The sequence below is a fragment of the Pseudophryne corroboree genome, chromosome 8 (genome assembly GCF_028390025.1).
Source record: "Pseudophryne corroboree isolate aPseCor3 chromosome 8, aPseCor3.hap2, whole genome shotgun sequence".
Classification (NCBI taxonomy): Eukaryota; Metazoa; Chordata; class Amphibia; order Anura; family Myobatrachidae; genus Pseudophryne; species Pseudophryne corroboree.
Genome location: NC_086451.1, coordinates 470,312,721 through 470,336,278, shown reverse-complemented (window position 1 = coordinate 470,336,278; position 23,558 = coordinate 470,312,721).

Here is a 23,558-nt window from a genome sequence, read left to right as displayed (position 1 = left end):
GTGAATTGGCCAATGCACGGAAGCCTGCAAACCGCTCGCCAAGGTGCCCCATCTTCATGCAGGTCCTACACTATCACAGAGTCTCAAAAATTAAAACCTAGCAACTGTATCACACATAATAAACCTGCAAATATGCCCACTTGGTTTACTGTGTATCTGCCATATACTCCATGGCTTTTAAAGTTATATATAGGTATATATATATTATTTATACAGTATGTGTAATGTGAAAATGTCTTGTAAAGGACATTGAAGCATTGATGCACTGAAGACAGTCTTTCTGAGCTACGAGTGCCGCCAAACACATGTATTATATGGATGGTAATAGCTTTGTTTCATTATTACCGGAGGGCACCGACGCCACCTAAAGCTGATTGAGGAAATGGAGTGCAGCAGATGGCTGGGGTATATATATATATATATATATATATATTTATATGCTACCTTAGGACGGGGAGTGTATATATATATATATATATATATATATATATGCATATTGGTTTCCATATCTGGCTAACCCCTTCAAGGTCTAGCACCTGGCATTGTCATGTTTCTATACAGTGATGGTTTTCTAATACATTTTTAGAATAGCTCTATGACTATTCTAAAATACATTTGGTCTATCTATCCATCTATCTATCTATCTATCTATCTATCTACAGTATCTATCATCTCATGTAGGCCTATCTATCTATGCTAGTTTAACGGACCTGGCATATACTGGGTCACCACAGTCTCCACCCCCGTGCTTGGCTCCACCCCCTCTGAAAACCCCCTCCTGCATATCCTGCGTTTGCCCCTGTAGGTAGACACCATATGGTCGACAGTCAAAAGATAGACAGGGTCAAAAGTCAGACAGTCAAAAGTCCGACAGGGTCAAAAGTGAGATACACAAAAATAGTTTTTTTGTTTTTCTGTGTTTTTTACAACTTTTGCCTCATTTACTATCCATGTCACAAACTATTACCCTTTAGTAAAGTTGTGGCGAGTGTAGCGAGCCTGCGTGGGGATGAATTTCACCAAATTTGGGTTAAAAATGTTTAAAAACACAAGAAAACAAAAACTATTTTTTTGTGTGTATGACTTATGACCCTGTCTGACTTTTAGCTGTCTGACTTTTCACCCTTCTGACCTTTCACCCTGTCTGACTTTTCACCCTTCTGACTTTTCACCCTGTCTGACTTTTCACCCTTCTGACTTTTCACCCTTTTGATGTTTAAAAGAAAGCGCTATGGATATTAATTAATGTGTACATTAATTGTATAGTGATGATAATATATGATGAATGAGAGGGTGTATAAAAATGTATATGAAAAATATATATATAGAAGCGGTACCTGTAAAAAAGAAAAATTGTTAGTGATAAAATGTTTACACTCCTTTGAGTGAATGTGGTGAGGAGGTAGCCAGCAACACTTTATTTATCCTGAGTTAATGTGGTTTCCTACCTTTCCCTATGCTTTAATCCGGGACCGCTGAGAACACTGGGCGCTGCGACCGATGAATGCCGCTGGGAGAGCTGCTGAGAGCGCTGACAGCCGCTGGGAGCACTGCGGCTCTGACGGTTGTCCTCTGCGGCTGTTAGTTAGTAGCGGGGCTAGCAGCGCTTGTGTGTCCCACTGTGTCCTGGGCTGGCAGCGCTTGCGTGACCCGCTGTGTCCTGCGGGCTGTGAGCCGGCGTGATGTTAATCCCGGCTTCAGGTGCAGCAGATGTTTATGCTGCTCGTGTTGCGGCCGATGTTAAGGCCGTGCAGAAGGCTTCCTCCTTGAAGTGTATATATTCTCCAACGCGTTTCATGCAATTTGGTGCACTTTTTCGAGGAGTAAAAAGTGCACCAAATTGCATGAAACGCGTTGGTGAATATATACACTTCAAGGAGGAAGCCTTCTGCACGGCCTTAACATCGGCCGCAACACGAGCAGCATAAACATCTGCTGCACCTGAAGCCGGGATTAACATCACGCCGGCTCACAGCCCGCAGGACACAGCGGGTCACGCAAGCGCTGCCAGCCCAGGAGTGGGACACACAAGCGCTGCTAGCCCCGCTACTAACTAACAGCCGCAGAGGACAACCGTCAGAGCCGCAGTGCTCCCAGCGGCTCTCAGCGCTCTCAGCAGCTCTCCCAGCGGCATTCATCGGTCGCAGCGCCCAGTGTTCTCAGCGGTCCTGGATTAAAGCATAGGGAAAGGTAGGAAACCACATTAACTCAGGATAAATAAAGTGTTGCTGGCTACCTCCTCACCACATTCACTCAAAGGAGTGTAAACATTTTATCACTAACAATTTTTCTTTTTTACAGGTACCGCTTCTATATATATATTTTTCATATACATTTTTATACACCATCTCATTCATCATATATTATTATCACTATACAATTAATGTACACATTAATTAATATCCATAGCGCTTTCTTTTAAACATCAAATCAGCAACCTCTAAGAAAGCAGCTCATTTCAATAGCGCAGTCAATTAAAAAACATCTGACTTTTCACCCTGTCTGACTTTTCACCGTTTGACTTTTGACCCTGTCTGACTTTTGACCGTGTCTATCTTTTGACTGTCGACCATATGGTGTCTACCTAATGACTGTCTATCTTTTACCTGTCTATGTGCTATACCACACCCGTTGGGGTTATGTGTTACTGTAGGTAAAGGAAATGCTGTTGATTTGTCTTTCAGTTTACTAAGACTTTAAATGACTTTGTTCACACAAATATTATTGTTCAACTTATAAGAATATTCAGGATGCAGTCAAAATGGCGATGGTCGGGATCCCGACGTTCAAGAGACCAAAGATGGAATCCCGACAGCTGGCATTTTGCCGACGACAGGCATCACAAGACCCGCCCCTAATTCCCACTCAGTTGGTGGGTCCACGCCACAAATCAAATGGGTATAGAACCTGTAGGGACTTGCTGCCTCGCTGCCAGTATTCCTGCAGATGCAATGCTGCTATCGGGATACTGACATTCGGCATCCCGTCAGCTGGTATATCATACCGGACCTGAATATTGGGCCTGATTCATGTTTATTAGTAATGTAAAATCAAGCAACTGGGCAAAACCATGTTGCACTACAGGTGGGGTAGATGTAACATGTGCAGAGAGAGTTAGATGTGGGTGGGTTATATTGTTTCTGTGCAGGCTAAATACTGGCTGCTTTATTTCTCTTACGTCCTAGAGGATGCTGGGGACTCCGTAAGGACCATGGGGATAGACGGGCTCCGCAGGAGACATGGGCACTTTAAGAAAGACTTTAGATCTGGGTGTGCACTGGCTCCTCCCTCTATGCCCCTCCTCCAGACCTCAGTTTATTACTGTGCCCAGAGGAGACTGGGTGCTTTTCAGGGAGCTCTCCTGAGTTTCCTGACAGAAAGTGTATTTGTTAGATTTTTTATTTTCAGGGAGCCTGCTGGCAACAGACTCCCTGCATCGAGGGACTGAGGGGAGAGAAGCAGACCTACTTCTGTGAGTTGAAAGGCTCTGCTTCTTAGGCTACTGGACACCATTAGCTCCAGAGGGATCGGTACGCAGGTCTCACCCTCGCCGTCCGTCCCAGAGCCGCGCCGCCGCCCCCCTCGCAGAGCCGCAAGATAGAAGCCGGGTGAGTATGAGAAGAAAAGAAGACTTCAGAGGCGGCAGAAGACTTCATGATCTTCACTGAGGTAACGCACAGCAGTAAAGCTGTGCGCCATTGCTCCCATACACCTCACACACGGCAGTCACTGTAAGGGTGCAGGGCGCAGGGGGGGCGCCCTGGGCAGCATGTAAACCTCTCTTTGGCAAAAATAAATATATATACAGCTGGGCACTGTATATATATATAAGAGCCCCCGCCAATTTTTACTGTATTTGAGCGGGACAGAAGCCCGCCGCCGAGGGGGCGGGGCATCTCCCTCAGCACTCACCAGCGCCATTTTCTCCACAGCACAGCTGAGAGGAAGCTCCCCGGACTCTCCCCTGCTTATACCATGGTAGAAAGAGGGTTTTAAAGAAGAGGGGGGGCACATAATTAGGCGCATATATATATGTGAATACAGCGCTACTGGGTAAACATAAAATTATTGTGTTTTTTTCCTGGGTCATATAGCGCTGGGGTGTGTGCTGGCATACTCTCTCTCTGTCTCTCCAAAGGGCCTTGTGGGGGAACTGTCTTCAGATAAGAGGATTCCCTGAGTGTGTGGTGTGTCGGTACGCGCGTTTTGACATGTCTGAGGTAGAAGGCTCTCCTAGAGAGGAGCGGGAGCAAATGAATGTGGTGTCTCCGTCGACAACGCCGACACCTGACTGGATGGATATGTGGAATGTTTTAAGTGCTAATGTAAATTTATTGCACAAAAGATTAGACAAAGCTGAAGCTAGGGAACTGTCAGGGAGTCAACCCATGCCTGTCCCTATGTCGCAGGGACCTTCGGGGTCTCAAAAGCGCCCACTATCCCAAATAGTTGACACAGATACCGACACGGATTCTGACTCCAGTGTCGACTACAATGATGCAAAGTTACAGCCAAAATTGGCTAAATGTATTCGATATATGATTATTGCAATAAAAGATGTTTTGTACATCACAGAGGAACCCCTTGTCCCTGACACGAGGGTACACATGTATAAGGGAAAGAAACCTGAGGTAACCTTTCCCCCCTCACATGAGTTGAACGAATTATGTGAAAAAGCTTGGGAATCTCCAGACAAAAAACTGCAGATCCCCAAAAGGATTCTTATGGCGTATCCTTTCCCGCCAACGGACAGGATACGGTGAGAATCTTCCCCTAGGGTGGACAAAGCATTGATACGCTTATCCAAAAAGGTAGCGCTTCCATCCCAGGATACGGCTACCCTCAGGGATCCTGCTGACCGCAAGCAGGAGGTTACCCTAAATTCCATTTACACACATTCTGGTACCTTACTCAGACCGGCAATTGCGTCGGCCTGGGTTTGTAGCGCTGTAGCAGCATGGACAGATACCTTATCAGCGGAGATTGAGACCCTAGATAAGGATACTATTTTATTGACCCTAGGGCATATAAAGGATGCTGTCCTATATATGAGAGATGCTCAAAGAGACATTAGTCTACTGGGTTCTAGAATAAATGCTATGTCGATTTCTGCTAGACGAGTCCTATGGAACCGGCAATGGACAGGTGATGCCGACTCAAAAAGGCATATGGAGGTTTTACCTTACAAGGGTGAGGATTTGTTTGGGGAAGGTCTCTCGGACCTGGTCTCCACAGCTACAACTGGTAAATCAAATTTTTTGCCTTATATTCCCTCACAGCCTAAGAAAGCACCACATTATCAAATGCAGTCCTTTCGATCACAGAGAAACAAGAAAGTACGAGGTGCGTCATTTCTTGCCAGAGGTAAGGGCAGAGGGAAAAAGCTGCACAACACAGCTAGTTCCCAGGAACAGAAGTCCTCCCCGGCCTCTACAAAATCCACCGCATGACGCTGGGGCTCCGCTAAAGGAGTCCGCCCCAGTGGGGGCACGTCTTCGAATTTTCAGCCACATCTGGGTTCACTCGCAGGTAGATCCTTGGGCAATAGAAATTGTTTCTCAGGGTTACAAGCTGGAATTCAAAGAGGTGCCTCCTCGCCGGTTTTTCAAATCGGCCCTACCATCTCCTCCCCAGGAAAGGGAGATAGTGTTAAATGCAATTCACAAATTGTATCTTCAACAGGTGGTGGTCAAGGTTCCCCTGCTTCAACAAGGAAGGGGATATTACTCGACCCTATTTGTAGTCCCGAAACCGGACGGTTCGGTCAGACCCATATTGAATTTAAAATCCCTGAACCTATACTTGAAAAGGTTCAAGTTAAAGATGGAATAGCTAATAGCGGTCATCGCCAGCCTGGAAGGGGGGGATTTTATGGTATCTCTGGACATAAAGGATGCATACCTTCATGTTCCCATTTATCCACCTCATCAGGCGTACCTGAGATTTGCGGTACAGGATTGTCATTACCAATTTCAGACGTTGCCGTTTGGTCTCTCCACGGCCCCGAGAATTTTCACCAAGGTAATGGCGGAAATGATGGTGCTCCTACGCAAGCAAAGTGTCACAATTATCCCGTACTTGGACGATCTCCTCATAAAAGCGGGATCAAGAGAGCAGTTGCTGAACAGCGTATCACTTTCACTGAAGGTGTTACAGCAACACGGCTGGATTCTCAATATCCTGAAGTCGCAGTTGGTTCCTACGACTTTCTTGGGCATGATTCTGGATACGGACCAGAAAAGGGTTTATCTTCCAATAGAAAAGGCCCAGGAACTCATGACTCTGGTCAGGAACCTATTGAAACCAAAACAGGTGTCAGTGCATCACTGCACTCGAGTCCTGGGAAAGATGGTGGCATCATACGAGGCCATTCCCTTCGGCAGGTTCCATACGAGGACATTCCAATGGGACCTACTGGACAAGTGGTCCGGGTCACATCTACAGATTCATCAGTTGATCACCCTGTCCACCAGGGCCAGGGTATCTCTCCTGTGGTGGCTGCAGAGTGCTCACCTTCTCGAGGGCCGCAGGTTCGGCATTCAGGACTGGATCCTGGTGACCACGGACGCGAGCCTCCGAGGTTGGGAAGCAGTCACACAGGGAAGAAATTTCCAAGGTCTTTGGTCAAGTCAAGAGACTTGTCTTCACATCAACATCCTGGAACTGAGGGCCATATACAATGCCCTACGTCAAGCGGAGACCTTACTTCGCGACCAACCAGTTCTGATCCAGTCAGACAACGTCACCGCAGTAGCTCACGTAAACTGCCAAGGCGGCACAAGGAGCAGAGTGGCGATGGCGGAAGCCACCAGAATTCTTTGCTGGACGGAAAATCATGTAAGCGCACTGTCAGCAGTGTTCATTCCAGGAGTGGACAACTGGGAAGCAGACTTCCTCAGCAGACACAACCTGCATCCAGGAGAGTGGGGACTTCATCAGGAAGTCTTCGCACAGATTGCAAGTCAGTGGGGACTGCCCCAGATAGATATGATGGTGTCCCGACTCAACAAAAAGCTACAGAGGTATTGCGCCAGGTCAAGAGACCCTCAGGCAGTAGCTGTAGATGCCCTAGTGACACCATGGGTGTTCCGGTCGGTCTATGTATTTCCTCCTCTTCCTCTCATACCCAAGGTGTTGAGAATAATAAGAAAAAGAGGAGTGAGAACAATTCTCATTGTTCCAGATTGGCCACGAAGTACCTGGTATCCGGATCTGCAGAAAATGCTCACAGAAGATCCGTGGCCTCTTCCTTTAAGACAGGACCTGTTGCAACAGGGGCCCTGTCTGTTCCAAGACTTACCGTGGCTGCGTTTGACGGCATGGCGGTTGAACGCCGGATCCTAGCGGAAAAAGGTATTCCGGATGAGGTCATTCCTACGCTAATAAAGGCTAGGAAGGACGTGACATCTAAACATTATCCAGGGCCGAAACTAGGATTTTTGTCACCCGGGACAAGGTAGTAATTTGACTCCCCCCCCCCCCCTTCCCCGCCCGTTCAGAAATTTTTCAACCATGTCAGATAGGTTTTCCTGACATAAATTTAAAGTCCACCCCCCTCTCTCCCATACTTAATAAAGGGACAGCGCACACCGCAGGCCACACAATAGTACCTCCTTTCAAATTACACCACACGGCAGCACAATCTCATTTACATTACACCGCACGTAGTGCCCGATTCACATTACACCACACACTAGTGTCCAAATAAAAACATCTCATACAGGTATATCTAAATGATAGAGGAAAAGATAGGTGGTATTATCCTCAAATAACCTGCCTGCAGTCAGCTAAGCTAGCTGCGTATATTTTTATGAATCAAATTTGATAAAACAGAGATAGACAAATCATAACAACACAATTGAATACTCAATGTTGCACACAGATTTTATTCACACAAAGATAGAGTCAGACCTGGGTATTATGCAGTATATACAGTACACAGGTATCAGATCTCAAATAAATATCAGTATCAATATGTATGATACAGTATATATGACAACATATATGATAGATATGACAATATGTGTTGGACCTGGACATACAAAATATAAAATACATGTCAGTATAGCATGCACATATTGACTGTAATTCTATGCAATTAAGGATACAAATCCCTTAATATGATGTGCTATACCTTTTGCACAGTGAGTGGGTGGGTGGGCTGGCAGCAGTGTCCAGCCACAGAGAAGACAATAGCTCCCTCCTCCCTCCCTCTGTGAGTGTGTGTGTGTGTGTGTGTGTGTGTGTGTGTGTCAGGTGTGCACATACCTGCCCCTTCTGAAGGAATCTGCCTCTAGTTTCACTGTTGGTGTGTCCTCCGCGGGACACACAGACACACTGCACCGTCCGCACGGCTGTCACAGAAAATAGCTTGGGACAGGAAGTTGCACTTCCGTGAGTAGAGGTCGCACGGCGCACAGGGGGACACCAGGGGAGCGGCCCCGCTCACAGGCAGAGCCGATGGGGAGGGGGTATAAGGGTAAACAGGGCAACTACATCTGCCCACCCCACCCCACCCAGAGTGACAACAGAGAGGCAGAAAAAGCGGGAGAGGAGAAGAGACAGGAGGGAGGGGATCCCCGCCACAACCACTTCCGGCTGCTGCAGGGCAGAGGTGAAAGGGGTGACAGCGGATATGACTGTCCCTGCCCCATAGTGTCTTCCGATAACACCAGCCCATTGTGACAGGTGCTGCTGTTGTCTTTGCAGTAGCTCCTTTCAGTACTAAAACACGCTGTGGGTTCCCTGATTTAGTACCGCAGCGGCAGCAACAATTGACTCGTCAGGACAGCGCCCCCTCAAGTTCAGCGCCCGGGTCACATGCCCCCCTAGCCACCCCCTAGTTGCGGCTCTGCATTATCACCGTATATGGCAAAAATATGTTTCTTGGTGTGAGGCCAGGAATGCCCCTACGGAAGAATTCCATCTGGGCCGCTTCCTTCACTTCCTACAAACTGGAGTGAATTTGGGCCTAAAATTAGGCTCTATTAAGGTTCAGATTTCGGCCTTATCCATTTTCTTTCAAAAAAGAATTGGCTTCTATCCCTGAAGTACAGACTTTTGTGAAGGGAGTGCTGCATATTCAGCCTCCTTTTGTACCTCCGGTGGCGCCTTGGGACCTTAACGTGGTGTTAAGTTTCCTTAAGTCACACTGGTTTGAACCGCTTAAAATGGTGGAGTTAAAATATCTCACTTGGAAGGTGGTCATGTTATTAGCCTTGGCTTCGGCTAGGCGAGTGTCAGAATTAGCGGCTTTATCTCATAAAAGTCCCTATCTGGTTTTCCATATGGATAGAGCGGAATTGAGGACCCGTCCTCAATTCCTGCCTAAGGTGGTGTCATCTTTTCATATGAACCAACCTATTGTGGTGCCTGTGGCTACGCGTGACTTGGAGGATTCCGAGTCCCTTGATGTGGTCAGGGTTTTGAAAATTTATGTGGCCAGAACGGCTAAAGTCAGAAAAACAGAGGCACTGTTTGTCCTGTATGCAGCCAACAAGATTGGCGCCCCTGCTTCAAAGCAGACTATAACAAGATTCAGCAGGCGCATTCTACGGCGGGATTGCCGTTACCAAAATCGGTCAAGGCCCATTCCACTAGGAAGGTGGGCTCTTCTTGGGCGGCTGCCTGAGGGGTCTCGGCACTACAGCTGTGCCGAGCTGCTACTTGGTCGGGTTCAAACACATTTGCAAAGTTCTATAAGTTTGATACCCTGGCTGAGGAGGACCTCCTGTTTGCTCAATCGGTGCTGCAGAGTCATCCGCACTCTCCCGCCCGTTTGGGATCTTTGGTATAATCCCCATGGTCCTTACGGAGTCCCCAGCATCCTCTAGGACGTAAGAGAAAATAAGATTTTAAACCTACCGTTAAATCTTTTTCTCGTAGTCCATAGAGGATGCTGGGCGCCAGTCCCAAGTGCGGACTACTTCTGCAAGGCTTGTATATAGTTTTGCTTACATAAGGGTTATGTTATTGTTTCATCGGTCTTGGACTGATGATATGTTGTTTTCATACTGTTAACTGGTTAATATATCACAAGTTATACGGTTTGATTGGTATGGCTGGTATGAATCTTGCCCTTGGATTAACAAAAATCCTTTCCTCGTACTGTCCGTCTCCTCTGGGCACAGTTTCTCTAACTGAGGTCTGGAGGAGGGGCATAGAGGGAGGAGCCAGTTCACACCCAGATCTAAAGTCTTTCTTAAAGTGCCCATGTCTCCTGCGGAGCCCGTCTATCCCCATGGTCCTTACGGAGTCCCCAGCATCCTCTACGGACTACGAGAAAAAGATTTACCGGTAGGTTTAAAATCTTGTTTTTTCAGTGCAATTAAGATTTCAGTTTGGACACACCCCACCCAAATCTAACTCACTGCTCCGTGCAGGCTTCATGTATGGGAATGTTTTGCTGCAGTCACACATGACTATATACAGCATTGAAAGACACAATCCCGTCAAACATTTTCCGTCTTTTTTTTTTATTTGAATACACCCATATCTGCTCAATATCAGGGTTGATCTCAATCAGACACATATAAAATATTAGTATATTTACCCCTTTCTAGTGCAGGGGAGGATGTGCCAGAGGTAGAGAGTGAAGAAGAGGTTCAATAAGTAGGGAGTGAACCAGCAAAGAACTGTGTTGCCAAGGCCAATGGAGTGTATGGTGTGCAGCAGAAATGGGCGATAAACAGGAACAAAATGAAGGTGAAGCATGGAGATGTGGAGAATGGAAATGTAGAGCATGGAGACATGGAGCGTGGAGAGGAGGAGCATGGACTGGTGAAGCATGGACAGCTGAAGCATGGAGACAAGGGTAAGAAGACATGAAGCATGAAGATGTGGAACATGGAGAGGTAGAGCATGGAGAGGTGGAATGTGGAGATGTGGAGAACAGGGATGTAGAGTATGGAGATTTGGAGCATGGAGAGGTGGAACATGGAGATGTGGAGCACAGAGATGTAGAGTATGGAGATTTGGAGTATGGAGAGGTGGAGTATGGAAATGTAGAGCATGGAGACATGGAGCGTGGAGAGGAGTAGCATGGAGTGGTGAAGCGTGGAGAGCTGAAGCATGGAGACAAGGGTAAGAAGACATTAAGCATGAAGATGTGGAACATGGAGAGGTGGAGCATGGAGAGGTGGAATGTGGAGATGTGGAGAACAGGGATGTAGAGTATGGAGATTTGGAGCATGGAGAGGTGGAACATGGAGATGTGGAGCACAGAGATGTAGAGTATGGAGATTTGGAGTATGGAGAGGTGGAGTATGGAAATGTAGAGCATGGAGACATGGAGCGTGGAGAGGAGTAGCATGGAGTGGTGAAGCGTGGAGAGCTGAAGCATGGAGACAAGAGTAAGAAGACATGAAGCATGAAGATGTGGAACATGGAGAGGTGGAGCATGGAGAGGTGGAGATGTGGAGAACAGGGATGTAGAGTTTGAAAATTTGGAGCATGGAGAGGTGGAACATGGAGATGTGGAGCACAGAGATGTAGAGCATGGAGATTTGGAGTTTGGAGAGGTGGAGTATGGAAATGTAGAGCATGGAGACATGGAGCGTGGAGAGAAGGAACATGGAGTAGTGAAGCGTGGAGAGGTGAAGCATGGAGACAAGGGTAAGAAGACATGAAGCATGAAGATGTGGAACTAGGAGAGGTGGAGCATGGAGAGGTGGAGATGTGGAGAACAGGGATGTAGAGTATGGAGATTTGGAGCATGGAGAGGTGGAACATGGAGAGGTGGAGCATGGAAAGGTGAAGCCTATACATGCAGTATAAAGGGAGCAATGAAGCTGCTGAACATGCCCAGTGGCAGCAGATTTTCCTACTGTGTGTGTCTGTGGATCTGATTGCTCAGTCATCGCACCAAAGAGAATCTGTTAAGTGGCTTTCCATAATCATGTGGCCTGCATATGTCTGAAGTGCTGTATTACATATACTGCTCATTGTTTGGGGCAGACTATAGCTTGTTACATGCTAATTATCTATCCTTCATGGGCTGGCGACAATCAATCTAAAACCAAACATTTGGAAACCACCCTCCAGAAATCCTGAGTTTATCCTTGAAAGGCATTAACATATGTTCTGAAGAAAGCAGATCCCACTTGCACCCACCTCTGAATCAAACCCATTAAGTGAATGTATCACAAACTGAAGTTTAAAATATTCATACGCCTCTAGATAATTTTAAGCACCCCCGTTCACATATCTTTATTTAATTCAGACAGATCATCTATTTATACTTTGGCTGTTCACCCTAAATATGGGCAAGATAAGGAGCTAAAAATTATTTAAAAGCAGCTGCTGTCCCAACCTGTTTATATCTGCTGGAAAGCATTTACTTGGTTTTAAGTTTTTCAGGTAATAAATGCGCTCGGAAGCAAATAAGCCACCTTGTGTGACATTCTGAACAGATGTACTGTAGCACATTTCATACATTAAACATGTACAAAGTGACACCACTGCCTGGGAAGTAAAAGAAATCACCTGCTTCATCACCGTACACTCATTCTTGTTTTCTCTTTAGTTAAGCTGGAGAACGAAAGGGTCAAGTTTTTCCAATTAAAGCAGAATTTCATCTCCCAATGTAAAACTGATGAATCTATATGTGCGGACAGATGCTGTTTCCTGGAGCATATTGGCTTCTACAGTATGCACATACACACACACTGTGCTGTAATTTATGTGGATAAAATCCATTAAGGATCAGCATATTCACTGACACATTTGTAAAACATTTGTTTAGTGAAATAATAGCTAGTTTGAGTCATTCAACCTTTATTGTTCGGTGACATTAATCAATTATGTTATGTTATTGTTTGGTAGCATATGCAGTGAAGCAGAACACTGACACACATTATCTACAGTATCTATCTATCTATCTATCTATCTATCTATATATCTATCTATCGTATCTATCTATTGTATCTATCTATCTATTGTATCTATCTAGCTAAAAGTTTTAGGCAGGTGTGGAATAAATGGTGCAAAGTAAAAATGCTTTAAAAAATAGAAGTGTTAATAGTTTATTTTTTATCAAATAAAATGAAAAGTGAATGAATGGAAGAGAAATCTAAATCAAGTCAATATTTGGTGTGACCACCGTTTGCTTTCAAGACAGCATTAATTCTTCTAGGTACACTTGCACATAGTTTTTGAAGGAACTGGGCAGGGAGGTTGTTCCAAATATCTTGGCAAACTAACCACAGATCTTCTGTGGATGTAGGCTTGTTCAAATCATTCTGCTTCTTCAGTTAACCCAGACAGACGCGATGATGTTGAGATCAGGGCTCTGTGGGGGCCATATCATCACTTCCAGGACTCCTTGTTCTTCTTTATGCTGAAGATAGTGCTTAATGACATTGGCTGTATAATTGAGGTCATTGTCCTGAAGCAGAATACATTTGGAGTGAATTAGATGACTCCCTGACTACTGAATGATGGATAAGTACCTTTCTGTATTTCTCAGCATTAAGGGCACCATTAATCCTGACCAAACCCCCAAACCAGGTTCAGGAGGCAAAGTAGGATTCTCTACGATTACAGTCTAGAAATGTCAGACTCACATATACCTAACATGGATACCACTAGACTCTCCTCAGGAATTTGTGAACACACAGTTTGTTCTTCAGCCTTAGTGTTTTTATTTTGGGGGGCACTGATTTATTGTTTTTTAATGTGAAATCTCTATCCCTTTATATATTTTAGCATTGTGAAATATTTTGAATTTAGGTGCCTATTCCTAAACTTTCTGCCCCCTGGACCAACTTTACTAGATGTTGTAGTACTACAGTATCATGACTAGCAGCAACCACTGCACTAGTACTTGGTGGCTGCTCCTGCTCTTCTCTCGACTGATCTTTATCCATATTGATGAACATGCACAAGCAAAAAAACAACTATAGTATACATTTATGTAAACGTTTTTGCAAATGAAAACTCACTCTGCAGGTTCACAGTGCTTGAATGTATGTGAACGCAGTGTGGCATGGTACTGACACCACACACAAGTTGTACAAAAAAAACACCAAATATTTAAAGTGTTTAATTCTTATTTTAACTTTTTTTGAAAATGACCCACACATTGCTTATATGACGTGAATGCAGTGGGGTACAGCAAATTGTGCAAAAAAAAAGTATATTATTTTTTATTTACTTGAAAAATGTTCAAAAATGACCACTCACATTGCGGAGTGATATGCAATATGAATGCAGTGGGGGTACAGCACACACAAGGTGTACAAAAAACAACTATAGTATTATTTATTTGCTTTAAAGTTTTTTCTTAAAATGACCACTCACACTGCTGACTCACAGTGCTTATGTTGTATTTACATAAACGCAGTGGGGTATGGCCTGCAGAGTCACACTGCTTATAATTTATTATGTGAATGGAGTGGGGCACGGTACCTACACCACACACTATTTGTACTAAAAATATATTAGCTTAGTTCTGGGCTACACTGCAAGCAGTGACAAACAAGTTTAAAACACCAGTGTGCTGTGCACCAAGGATTAATTCTGCCCTATATGGAGCTCTGGCCTGAAGCTAGCTATTGAGCTTGACATTTCCAGCTCCTCCCTCCCCCTTATCTCTTCTTTCTCCTCCTCTTCTACCTACTGTATCTCTCTCTCTTTCTTGCTCTCAAACTCTCTACCATCTTTCTCTCTTACCCTGTAATCGATTACCACATATTTCTTTTCCACCACCCATTTCTCTTCTCCTTTTCTAGACCCCTCTCTTTCTTCCCTCTTTCTCTGTCTCACTCCCCCTTTTTTACCCATCTCTCTCCCAAAAAAAACTATAGTACATTTGACAAATGCTGACTCTGTCTCATTTTAATGTACTGTAGAATGGCCTTCTTGCCAAAGTGTCCCATCACCCAAAAAGTAACACCATTTATTAATCTAATTTTGATGTTGTTGAAATAAGCAGAAATAGCTATAACTTGAAATCAATGAATGTTATCAGACCACAGATGCACAATGACGTGGACTGCAATCTGGGCCCATATAGCACTCAGACGGCTTCCTGCTTGTGCACTGGGCCTTCTGCATAAACATCAGCAAATGTGTTGTCTATCAGGAGAGGGACCCATTTCAGATAGGGGTTGAGATTTATCAAAGCTTGGAGATACTGTAAATTGAAGAGAGATAATGAACAAACTAACCAGCTCCTAACTGGAAATGTCGACCATCAGACTATATGCAGGTCCGATGGAGGATGTCACTGTCGACATGCAGGAGTGCACTTCATCATCGACATAGTGCATAGAGTACAAACAGGGGGTCATTCCGAGTTGATCGTAGCTGTGCTAAATTTAGCACAGCTACGATCATTCACACTGACATGTGGGGGGACGCCCAGCACAGGGCTAGTCCGCCCCGAATGTCAGTGCCCCCAATGGTCCGGCAATGCCTGCGTTGGCTGGACTGCGCTCCCTAAATGGTGGCTTAACGCCGCCGTCCAGCCCCCTTCCGCCCAGCGACCTCCTCTGTCTCAGAGGCAATAGCTAGGCAATGACGGCTGCCATGCGCCGGCACATGCGCAGTTCCGACCCGATCGCTGCACTGCGACAAACTGCAGTGAGCGATCGGATCAGAATGACCCCCACTATACGATATTGTGAACAATGTGTCAGAATTGGGCAGTCTAGTGTGTACCCTGCTTTGGTTATTTAAATATGTTTACAATGAATGTATAAAAATAATGTAACAATAGTTTTTATTTTATTTTATCCTTTGCAGTATCATTACTGTACATTTATTTCTTTAACATACATTTTAATTAAATGCTATAGTTTTAGATCCCAGATGAAGATACTATTAAAATCTTGACTTTATAAAACACTGATGTCCTAATAAACTAATTAGCTACTTCATCACACAGTTAGTACAGTAATATTTATAGTTTGTAACCTAAAAAATGAATCAGCAAGGTCTCCTGAGTATAGGAATATCAAATCTGCGTAGTTTATTTTACATGGTTGGAAATAAAATATGTACATATTCATTTTTACTTTTTTTATTTCTATTTTTGTTATTCTTTTTTTTTTAACTTGGAGAATCTTCTGTTTTGACAGTAATTAGTTAAACAAATGACAGATATTATGAGCCTGATTCATGTGTGTAAGTAAAGCAAAGAAGCAACTGGGCAAAACCATGCTGCACTGCACTGCAGGTGGGGCAGATGTAACATGTGCAGAGAGAGTTAGATTTGGGTGGGGTGTGTCCAAACTGAAATCTAAATTGCAGTGTAAAAACAAAGCTGTCTAATATTTGTGGGCTACATGCAAAAGCAGCCAGTATTTATTTAACCTGCACAGAAAAAATATAAATGTATTTGCTCCCCTTGCATAACAACATGGGGTTAATTCAGACCTGATCGTAGCAGCAAATTTGTTAGCAGTTAGGCAAAACCATGTGCACTGCAGGGGTGGCAGATGTAACATGTGCAGAGAGTTAGATTTGGGCGGGTTATTTTGTTTCTGTGCAGGGTAAATACTGTCTGCTTTTATTTTACACTGCAATTTAGATTTCAGTTTGAACAGACCCCACCCAAATCTAACTCTCTCTGCACATGTTACATCTGCACATGGTTTTGCCCAACTGCTAACAAATTTGCTGCTACGATCAACTCTGAATTACGCCCATGGTTTGTTCCACACACAAAGGTACTTGCTTTTTTTTGTTGCTTTACTTACAAACATAAATCAAGTTATATGTCGACACAGGTACTGACATATCAATAAGGTTGACAAGATACTTACAGCATGTTAAACGGATCAGCAGTACAACTTTAAACATGCTCCTTTACCAGTTATCATTAAAACCGATCCAGTTATCATTCTGTAAGTTGATCTTAATGACGTGCCTGCATCTGCATTCCATCATCGACATAGTCACTGTCGATGTATTGGCTGTTAATGCCACATATCAATATGTTTGACATCATTAAACCTTTCGGTGTAAGCCAAAAGTAATATATTTGATAATTACTGGAGCTGCTTTTATTAGCCCTATTAGTTCAGGTCACCAGTTATCTGGAGGCAAATTGTTTCTCAAACTGGATATTTAAATCAGTTACAAAAAATAATAATATTGCCCTCATTTTATAAATTCAGACTGAATTCTAGAATGTTGAAAAGAATGTATACTATAGTCTCAGTTTCATCCATGCATGAATGTAATTCAAACTTACTGTAAATTGGTACATTTTAAATTATATTTTATTATCAAACTCAAACTGAGACATTCAACAAATGTAAAATTATTATTTGAATAGTCTGTACACATAAAACAGTGTAAAATATTCATTTTAGTGTCTGTCTGCAGTCCTAGAAGATTCTAGATGCAATCTTTGGTTGGCATTTTAAAATGACAGCTTGGGGTTAAGAAGCAAGTGGTTAGGGGTTAAGATTTGAAGACTATTGCAAACCCAAGACATGTGTACTACACACATTCTCCTCCAACACAAAGGCAATCTGTAACTCAACAAAACACTTATTCTATAGACACTGGGTGACATTGTATAGGACTACACAAAAAGGTGATGTCTAGTAACAGACTGCACAATACAGTAATATATATAATGTACAGGTAGATCTGAGAAATGGTGGCAGACTAACATTATTAGAGCTACACCAAGTCCCATGGACAGCACCTCGGAATATCCTTAGCATGCACAGCACCTCAGTACATCCAGTACCATGGACAGCACCTCAGTACATTCAGTACCATGGACAGCACCTCAGTACATCCAGTGCCTTGGACAGCACCTCAGTACATTCAGTACCATGGACAGCACCTCAGTACATCTAGTTCCATAAAAAGTACCTCAGTACACCAAGTCCCATGGACAGCACCTCGGTACATCCTTGCCATGCACAGCACCTCAGTACATCCAGTAGCATGGACAGCACCTCAGTACATTCAGTACCCTGGACAGTGCCTCAGTACATCCAGTACCATGGACAGCTCCTAAGTACATCTAGAAACATGGGCCCTCATTCAGAGTTGCTCGCTCATTAGCTGTTTTTAGCAGCAGTGCAAACGCTAAGCCGCCACCCTCTGGGAGTGTATCTTAGCTTGGCAGAAGTGCGACCGAAAGGATCGCAGCACTGCTACAAAAAAAATTGTGCAGTTTCAGAGTAGCTCCAGACTTACTCCTAGCTAGCGATCACTTCAGACTGTTTAGTTCCTGTTTTGACATCACAAATACGCCCTGTGTTCGGCTAACCATGCCTCCGTTTCCCCCACCCACTTCCTGTCAATCACTCTGCGGTGAGCAGTGCGACTGAAAAGCGTCGCTAGTCCTTGTGTGAAACTACATCGGCTTTTGTGAAAGTACGACGCGCATGCGCACTGCGCACCATACGCATGTGCAGAAATGACAATTTTTTTGCCTGATCATTGCGCTGCGAACAACGGCAGCTAGCGATCAACTCGGAATGACCCCCTTGGACAGCTCCTCAGTACATCCAGAAACATGGACAGCACCTCAGTACATCCAGTACCATGGACAGCTCCTCGGTACATCTAGAAACATGGGCCCTCATTCAGAGTTGCTCGCTCATTAGCTGTTTTTAGCAGCAGTGCAAACGCTAAGCCGCCACCCTCTGGGAGTGTATCTTAGCTTGGCAGAAGTGCGACCGAAAGGATCGCATCACTGCTACAAAAAAAATTGTGCAGTTTCAGAGTAGCTCCAGACTTACTCCTAGCTAGCGATCACTTCAGACTGTTTAGTTCCTGTTTTGACATCACAAACATGCCCTGCGTTCGGCTAACCATGCCTCCGTTTCCCCCACCCACTTCCTGTCAATCACTCTGCGGTGAGCAGTGCGACTGAAAAGAGTCGCTAGTCCTTGTGTGAAACTACATCGGCTTTTGTGAAAGTACGACGCGCATGCACACTGCGCACCATACGCATGTGCAGAAATGACAATTTTTTTGCCTGATCATTGCGCTGCGAACAACGGCAGCTAGCGATCAACTCAGAATGACCCCCTTGGACAGCTCCTCAGTACATCCAGAAACATGGACAGCATCTCAGTACATTCAGTACCATGGACAGTACCTCAGTACATCCAGTTCCATGGACAGCACCTCAGTACATGCAGTACCATGGACAGCACCTTGGTACATCCAGTAACATAGACAGTACCTCAGTACATCCAATACCATGGACAGCACCTCAGTACATTCAGTACCACGGACAGCACCTCAGTAAATCCAGTACCATGGACAGCACCTCAGTACATCTAGAAACATGGACAGCGCCTAAGTACATTTAGTAACATGGACAGCACCTCAGTACATCTAGAAACATGGACAGCGCATCAGTACATTCAGTACCATGGACAGCACCTCGGTAAATCCAGTAACATGGACAGCACCTCAGCACATCCAGTTCCATGGACAGCACCTGGTACATCCAGTAACATGGACAGCACCTCAGTACATCCAGTACCTTGGATAGCACCTCAGAACATCCAGTACCATGGACAGCACCTCAGTACATCCAGTACTATGGACAGCACCTCAGTACATCCAGAAACATGGACAGCACCTCAGCACATCTAAAAACATGGAAAGCACCTCAGTACCTTCAGTGCCATGGACAGCGCCTCAGTAAATCCAGTTCCATGGACAGCACCTCAGTACATCCAGTACCATGGACAGCACCTCATAATTTCCAGTTCCATGGACAGCACCTCAGTACATCCAGTGCCATGGACAGCGCCTCAGTACATTGAGTAACATGGACAGCATCCCAGTACATCCAGTGCCATGGACAGCACCTCAGTACATCCAGTACCATGGACAGCACCTCAGTACATTCAGTACCACGGACAGCACCTCAGTACAATCAGTACCATGGACAGCACCTCAGTAAATCCAGTACCATGGACAGCACCTCAGTTCATCTAGAAACATGGACAGCACCTCAGTACATCCAGTGCCGTGGACAGCACCTCGGGAAAATCCAGTAACATGGACAGCACCTCAGCACATCCAGTTCCATGGACAGCACCTTGGTACATCCAGTAACATGGACAGCACCTCAGTACATCCAGTACCTTGAACAGCACCTCAGAACATCCAGTACTATGGACAGCACCTCAGTACATCCAGAAACATGGACAGCACCTCAGCACATCTAAAAACATGGACAGCACCTCAGTACCTTCAGTGCCATGGACAGCACCTCAGTACATCGAGTAACATGGACAGCACCTCAGTACATCCAGTTCCATTGACAGCGACTCTGTAAATCCAGTGCAATGGACAGCACCTCAGTACATCCAGTGCCATGGACAGCACCTCTGTACATCCAGTAACATGGTCAGCACCTCAGTACATCCAGCAATATGGACAGCACCTCAGAACATCCAGTTCCATGGACAGCACCTCAGTACATCCACTGCCATGGACAGCGCCTCAGTACATTCATTACCATGGACAGCACCTCGGTACATTCTTACCATGGACAGCAGCTCAGTACATCTAGTTCCATAAAAAGTACCTCAGTACACCAAGTCCCATGGACAGCACCTCGGTACATCCTTACCATGCACAGCACCTCAGTACATCCAGTAGCATGGACAGCACCTCAGTACATTTAGTACCATGGACAGCTCCTCAGTACATCTAGAAACATGGGCCCTCATTCGCTCATTAGCTGTTTTTAGCAGCAGTGCAAACGCTAAGCCGCCACCCTCTGGGAGTGTATCTTAGCTTAACAGAAGTGCGACCGAAAGGATCGCAGCGCTGCTACAAAAAAAATTTGTGCAGTTTCAGAGTAGCTCCAGACTTTCTCCTAGCTAGCGATCACAACAGACTATTTAGTTTCTGTTTTGACATCACAAACATGCCCTGCGTTCGGCCAACCATGCCTCCGTTTCCCCCATCCACTTCCTGTCAATCACTCTGCGGTGAACAGTGCGACTGAAAAGAGTCGCTAGACCTTATGTGAAACTACATCAGCTTTTGTGAAAGTACGAAGCGCATGCGCACTGCGCCCCATACGCATGTGCAGAAATGACAAATTTTTTGCCTGATCATTGCGCTGCGAACAACGGCAGCTAGCGATCAACTCGGAATGACCCCCTTGGACAGCTCCTCAGTACATCCAGAAACATGGACAGCACCTCAGTACATCCAGTGCCATGGACAGTACCTCAGTACATCCAGTTCCATGGACAGCACCTCAGTACATGCAGTACCATGGACAGCACCTTGGTACATCCAGCAACATAGACAGTACCTTGGTACATCCAGTAACATAGACAGTACCTCAGTACATCCAATACCATGGATAGCACCTCAGTACATTCAGTACCACGGACAGCACCTCAGTAAATCCAGTACCATGGACAGCACCTCAGTACATCTAGAAACATGGACAGCGCCTAAGTACATTTAGTAACATGGACAGCACCTCAGTACATCTAGAAACATGGACAGCGCATCAGTACATTCAGTACCATGGACAGCACCTCGGTAAATCCAGTAACATGGACAGCACCTCAGCACATCCAGTTCCATGGACAGCACCTTGGTACATCCAGTAACATGGACAGCACCTCAGTACATCCAGTACCTTGGACAGCACCTCAGAACATCCAGTACCATGGACAGCACCTCAGTACATCCAGTACTATGGACAGCACCTCAGTACATCCAGAAACATGGACAGCACCTCAGCACATCTAAAAACATGGAAAGCACCTCAGTACCTTCAGTGCCATGGACAGCGCCTCAGTAAATCCAGTTCCATGGACAGCACCTCAGTACATCCAGTACCATGGACAGCACCTCATAATATCCAGTTCCATGGACAGCACCTCAGTACATCCAGTGCCATGGACAGCGCCTCAGTACATTGAGTAACATGGACAGCATCCCAGTACATCCAGTGCCATGGACAGCACCTCAGTACATCCAGTACCATGGACAGCACCTCAGTACATTCAGTACCACGGACAGCACCTCAGTACAATCAGTACCATGGACAGCACCTCAGTAAATCCAGTACCATGGACAGCACCTCAGTTCATCTAGAAACATGGACAGCACCTCAGTACATCCAGTGCCGTGCACAGCACCTCGGGAAAATCCAGTAACATGGACAGCACCTCAGCACATCCAGTTCCATGGACAGCACCTTGGTACATCCAGTAACATGGACAGCACCTCAGTACATCCAGTACCTTGGACAGCACCTCAGAACATCCAGTACCATGGACAGCACCTCAGTACATCCAGTACTATGGACAGCACCTCAGTACATCCAGAAACATGGACAGCACCTCAGCACATCTAAAAACATGGACAGCACCTCAGTACCTTCAGTGCCATGGACAGCACCTCAGTACATCGAGTAACATGGACAGCACCTCAGTACATCCAGTTCCATTGACAGCGACTCTGTAAATCCAGTAACATGGACAGCACCTCAGTACATCCAGTGCCACGGACAGCACCTCTGTACATCCAGTAACATGGACAGCACCTCAGTACATCCAGCAATATGGACAGCACCTCAGAACATCCAGTTCCATGGACAGCACCTCAGTACATCCACTGCCATGGACAGCGCCTCAGTACATTCATTACCATGGACAGCACCTCGGTACATCCTTACCATGGACAGCAGCTCAGTACATCTAGTTCCATAAAAAGTACCTCAGTACACCAAGTCCCATGGACAGCACCTCGGTACATCCTTACCATGCACAGCATCTCAGTACATCCAGTAGCATGGACAGCACCTCAGTACATTTAGTACCATGGACAGCTCCTCAGTACATCTAGAAACATGGGCCCTCATTCGCTCATTAGCTGTTTTTAGCAGCAGTGCAAACGCTAAGCCGCCACCCTCTGGGAGTGTATCTTAGCTTAACAGAAGTGCGACCGAAAGGATCGCAGCGCTGCTACAAAAAAAATTTGTGCAGTTTCAGAGTAGCTCCAGACTTACTCCTAGCTAGCGATCACAACAGACTATTTAGTTTCTGTTTTGACATCACAAACATGCCCTGCGTTCGGCCAACCATGCCTCCGTTTCCCCCATCCACTTCCTGTCAATCACTCTGCGGTGAACAGTGCGACTGAAAAGAGTCGCTAGACCTTATGTGAAACTACATCAGCTTTTGTTAAAGTACGAAGCGCATGCGCACTGCGCCCCATACGCATGTGCAGAAATGACAATTTTTTTGCCTGATCATTGCGCTGCGAACAACGGCAGCTAGCGATCAACTCAGAATGACCCCCTTGGACAGCTCCTCAGTACATCCAGAAACATGGACAGCACCTCAGTACATCCAGTGCCATGGACAGCACCTCAGTACATATAGAAACATGGACAGCACCTCAGTACATCCAGTATGGCAGCACCATGGACAGCACCTCAGTACATATAGAAACATGGACAGCACCTCAGTACATCCAGTGCCATGGACAGCATCTCGATACGTTCAATCCCATGGACAGCACCTCAGTGCATCCAGTACCATGGACAGCACCTCGGTACATCCAGTGCCATGGACAGCGCCTCAGGTCAT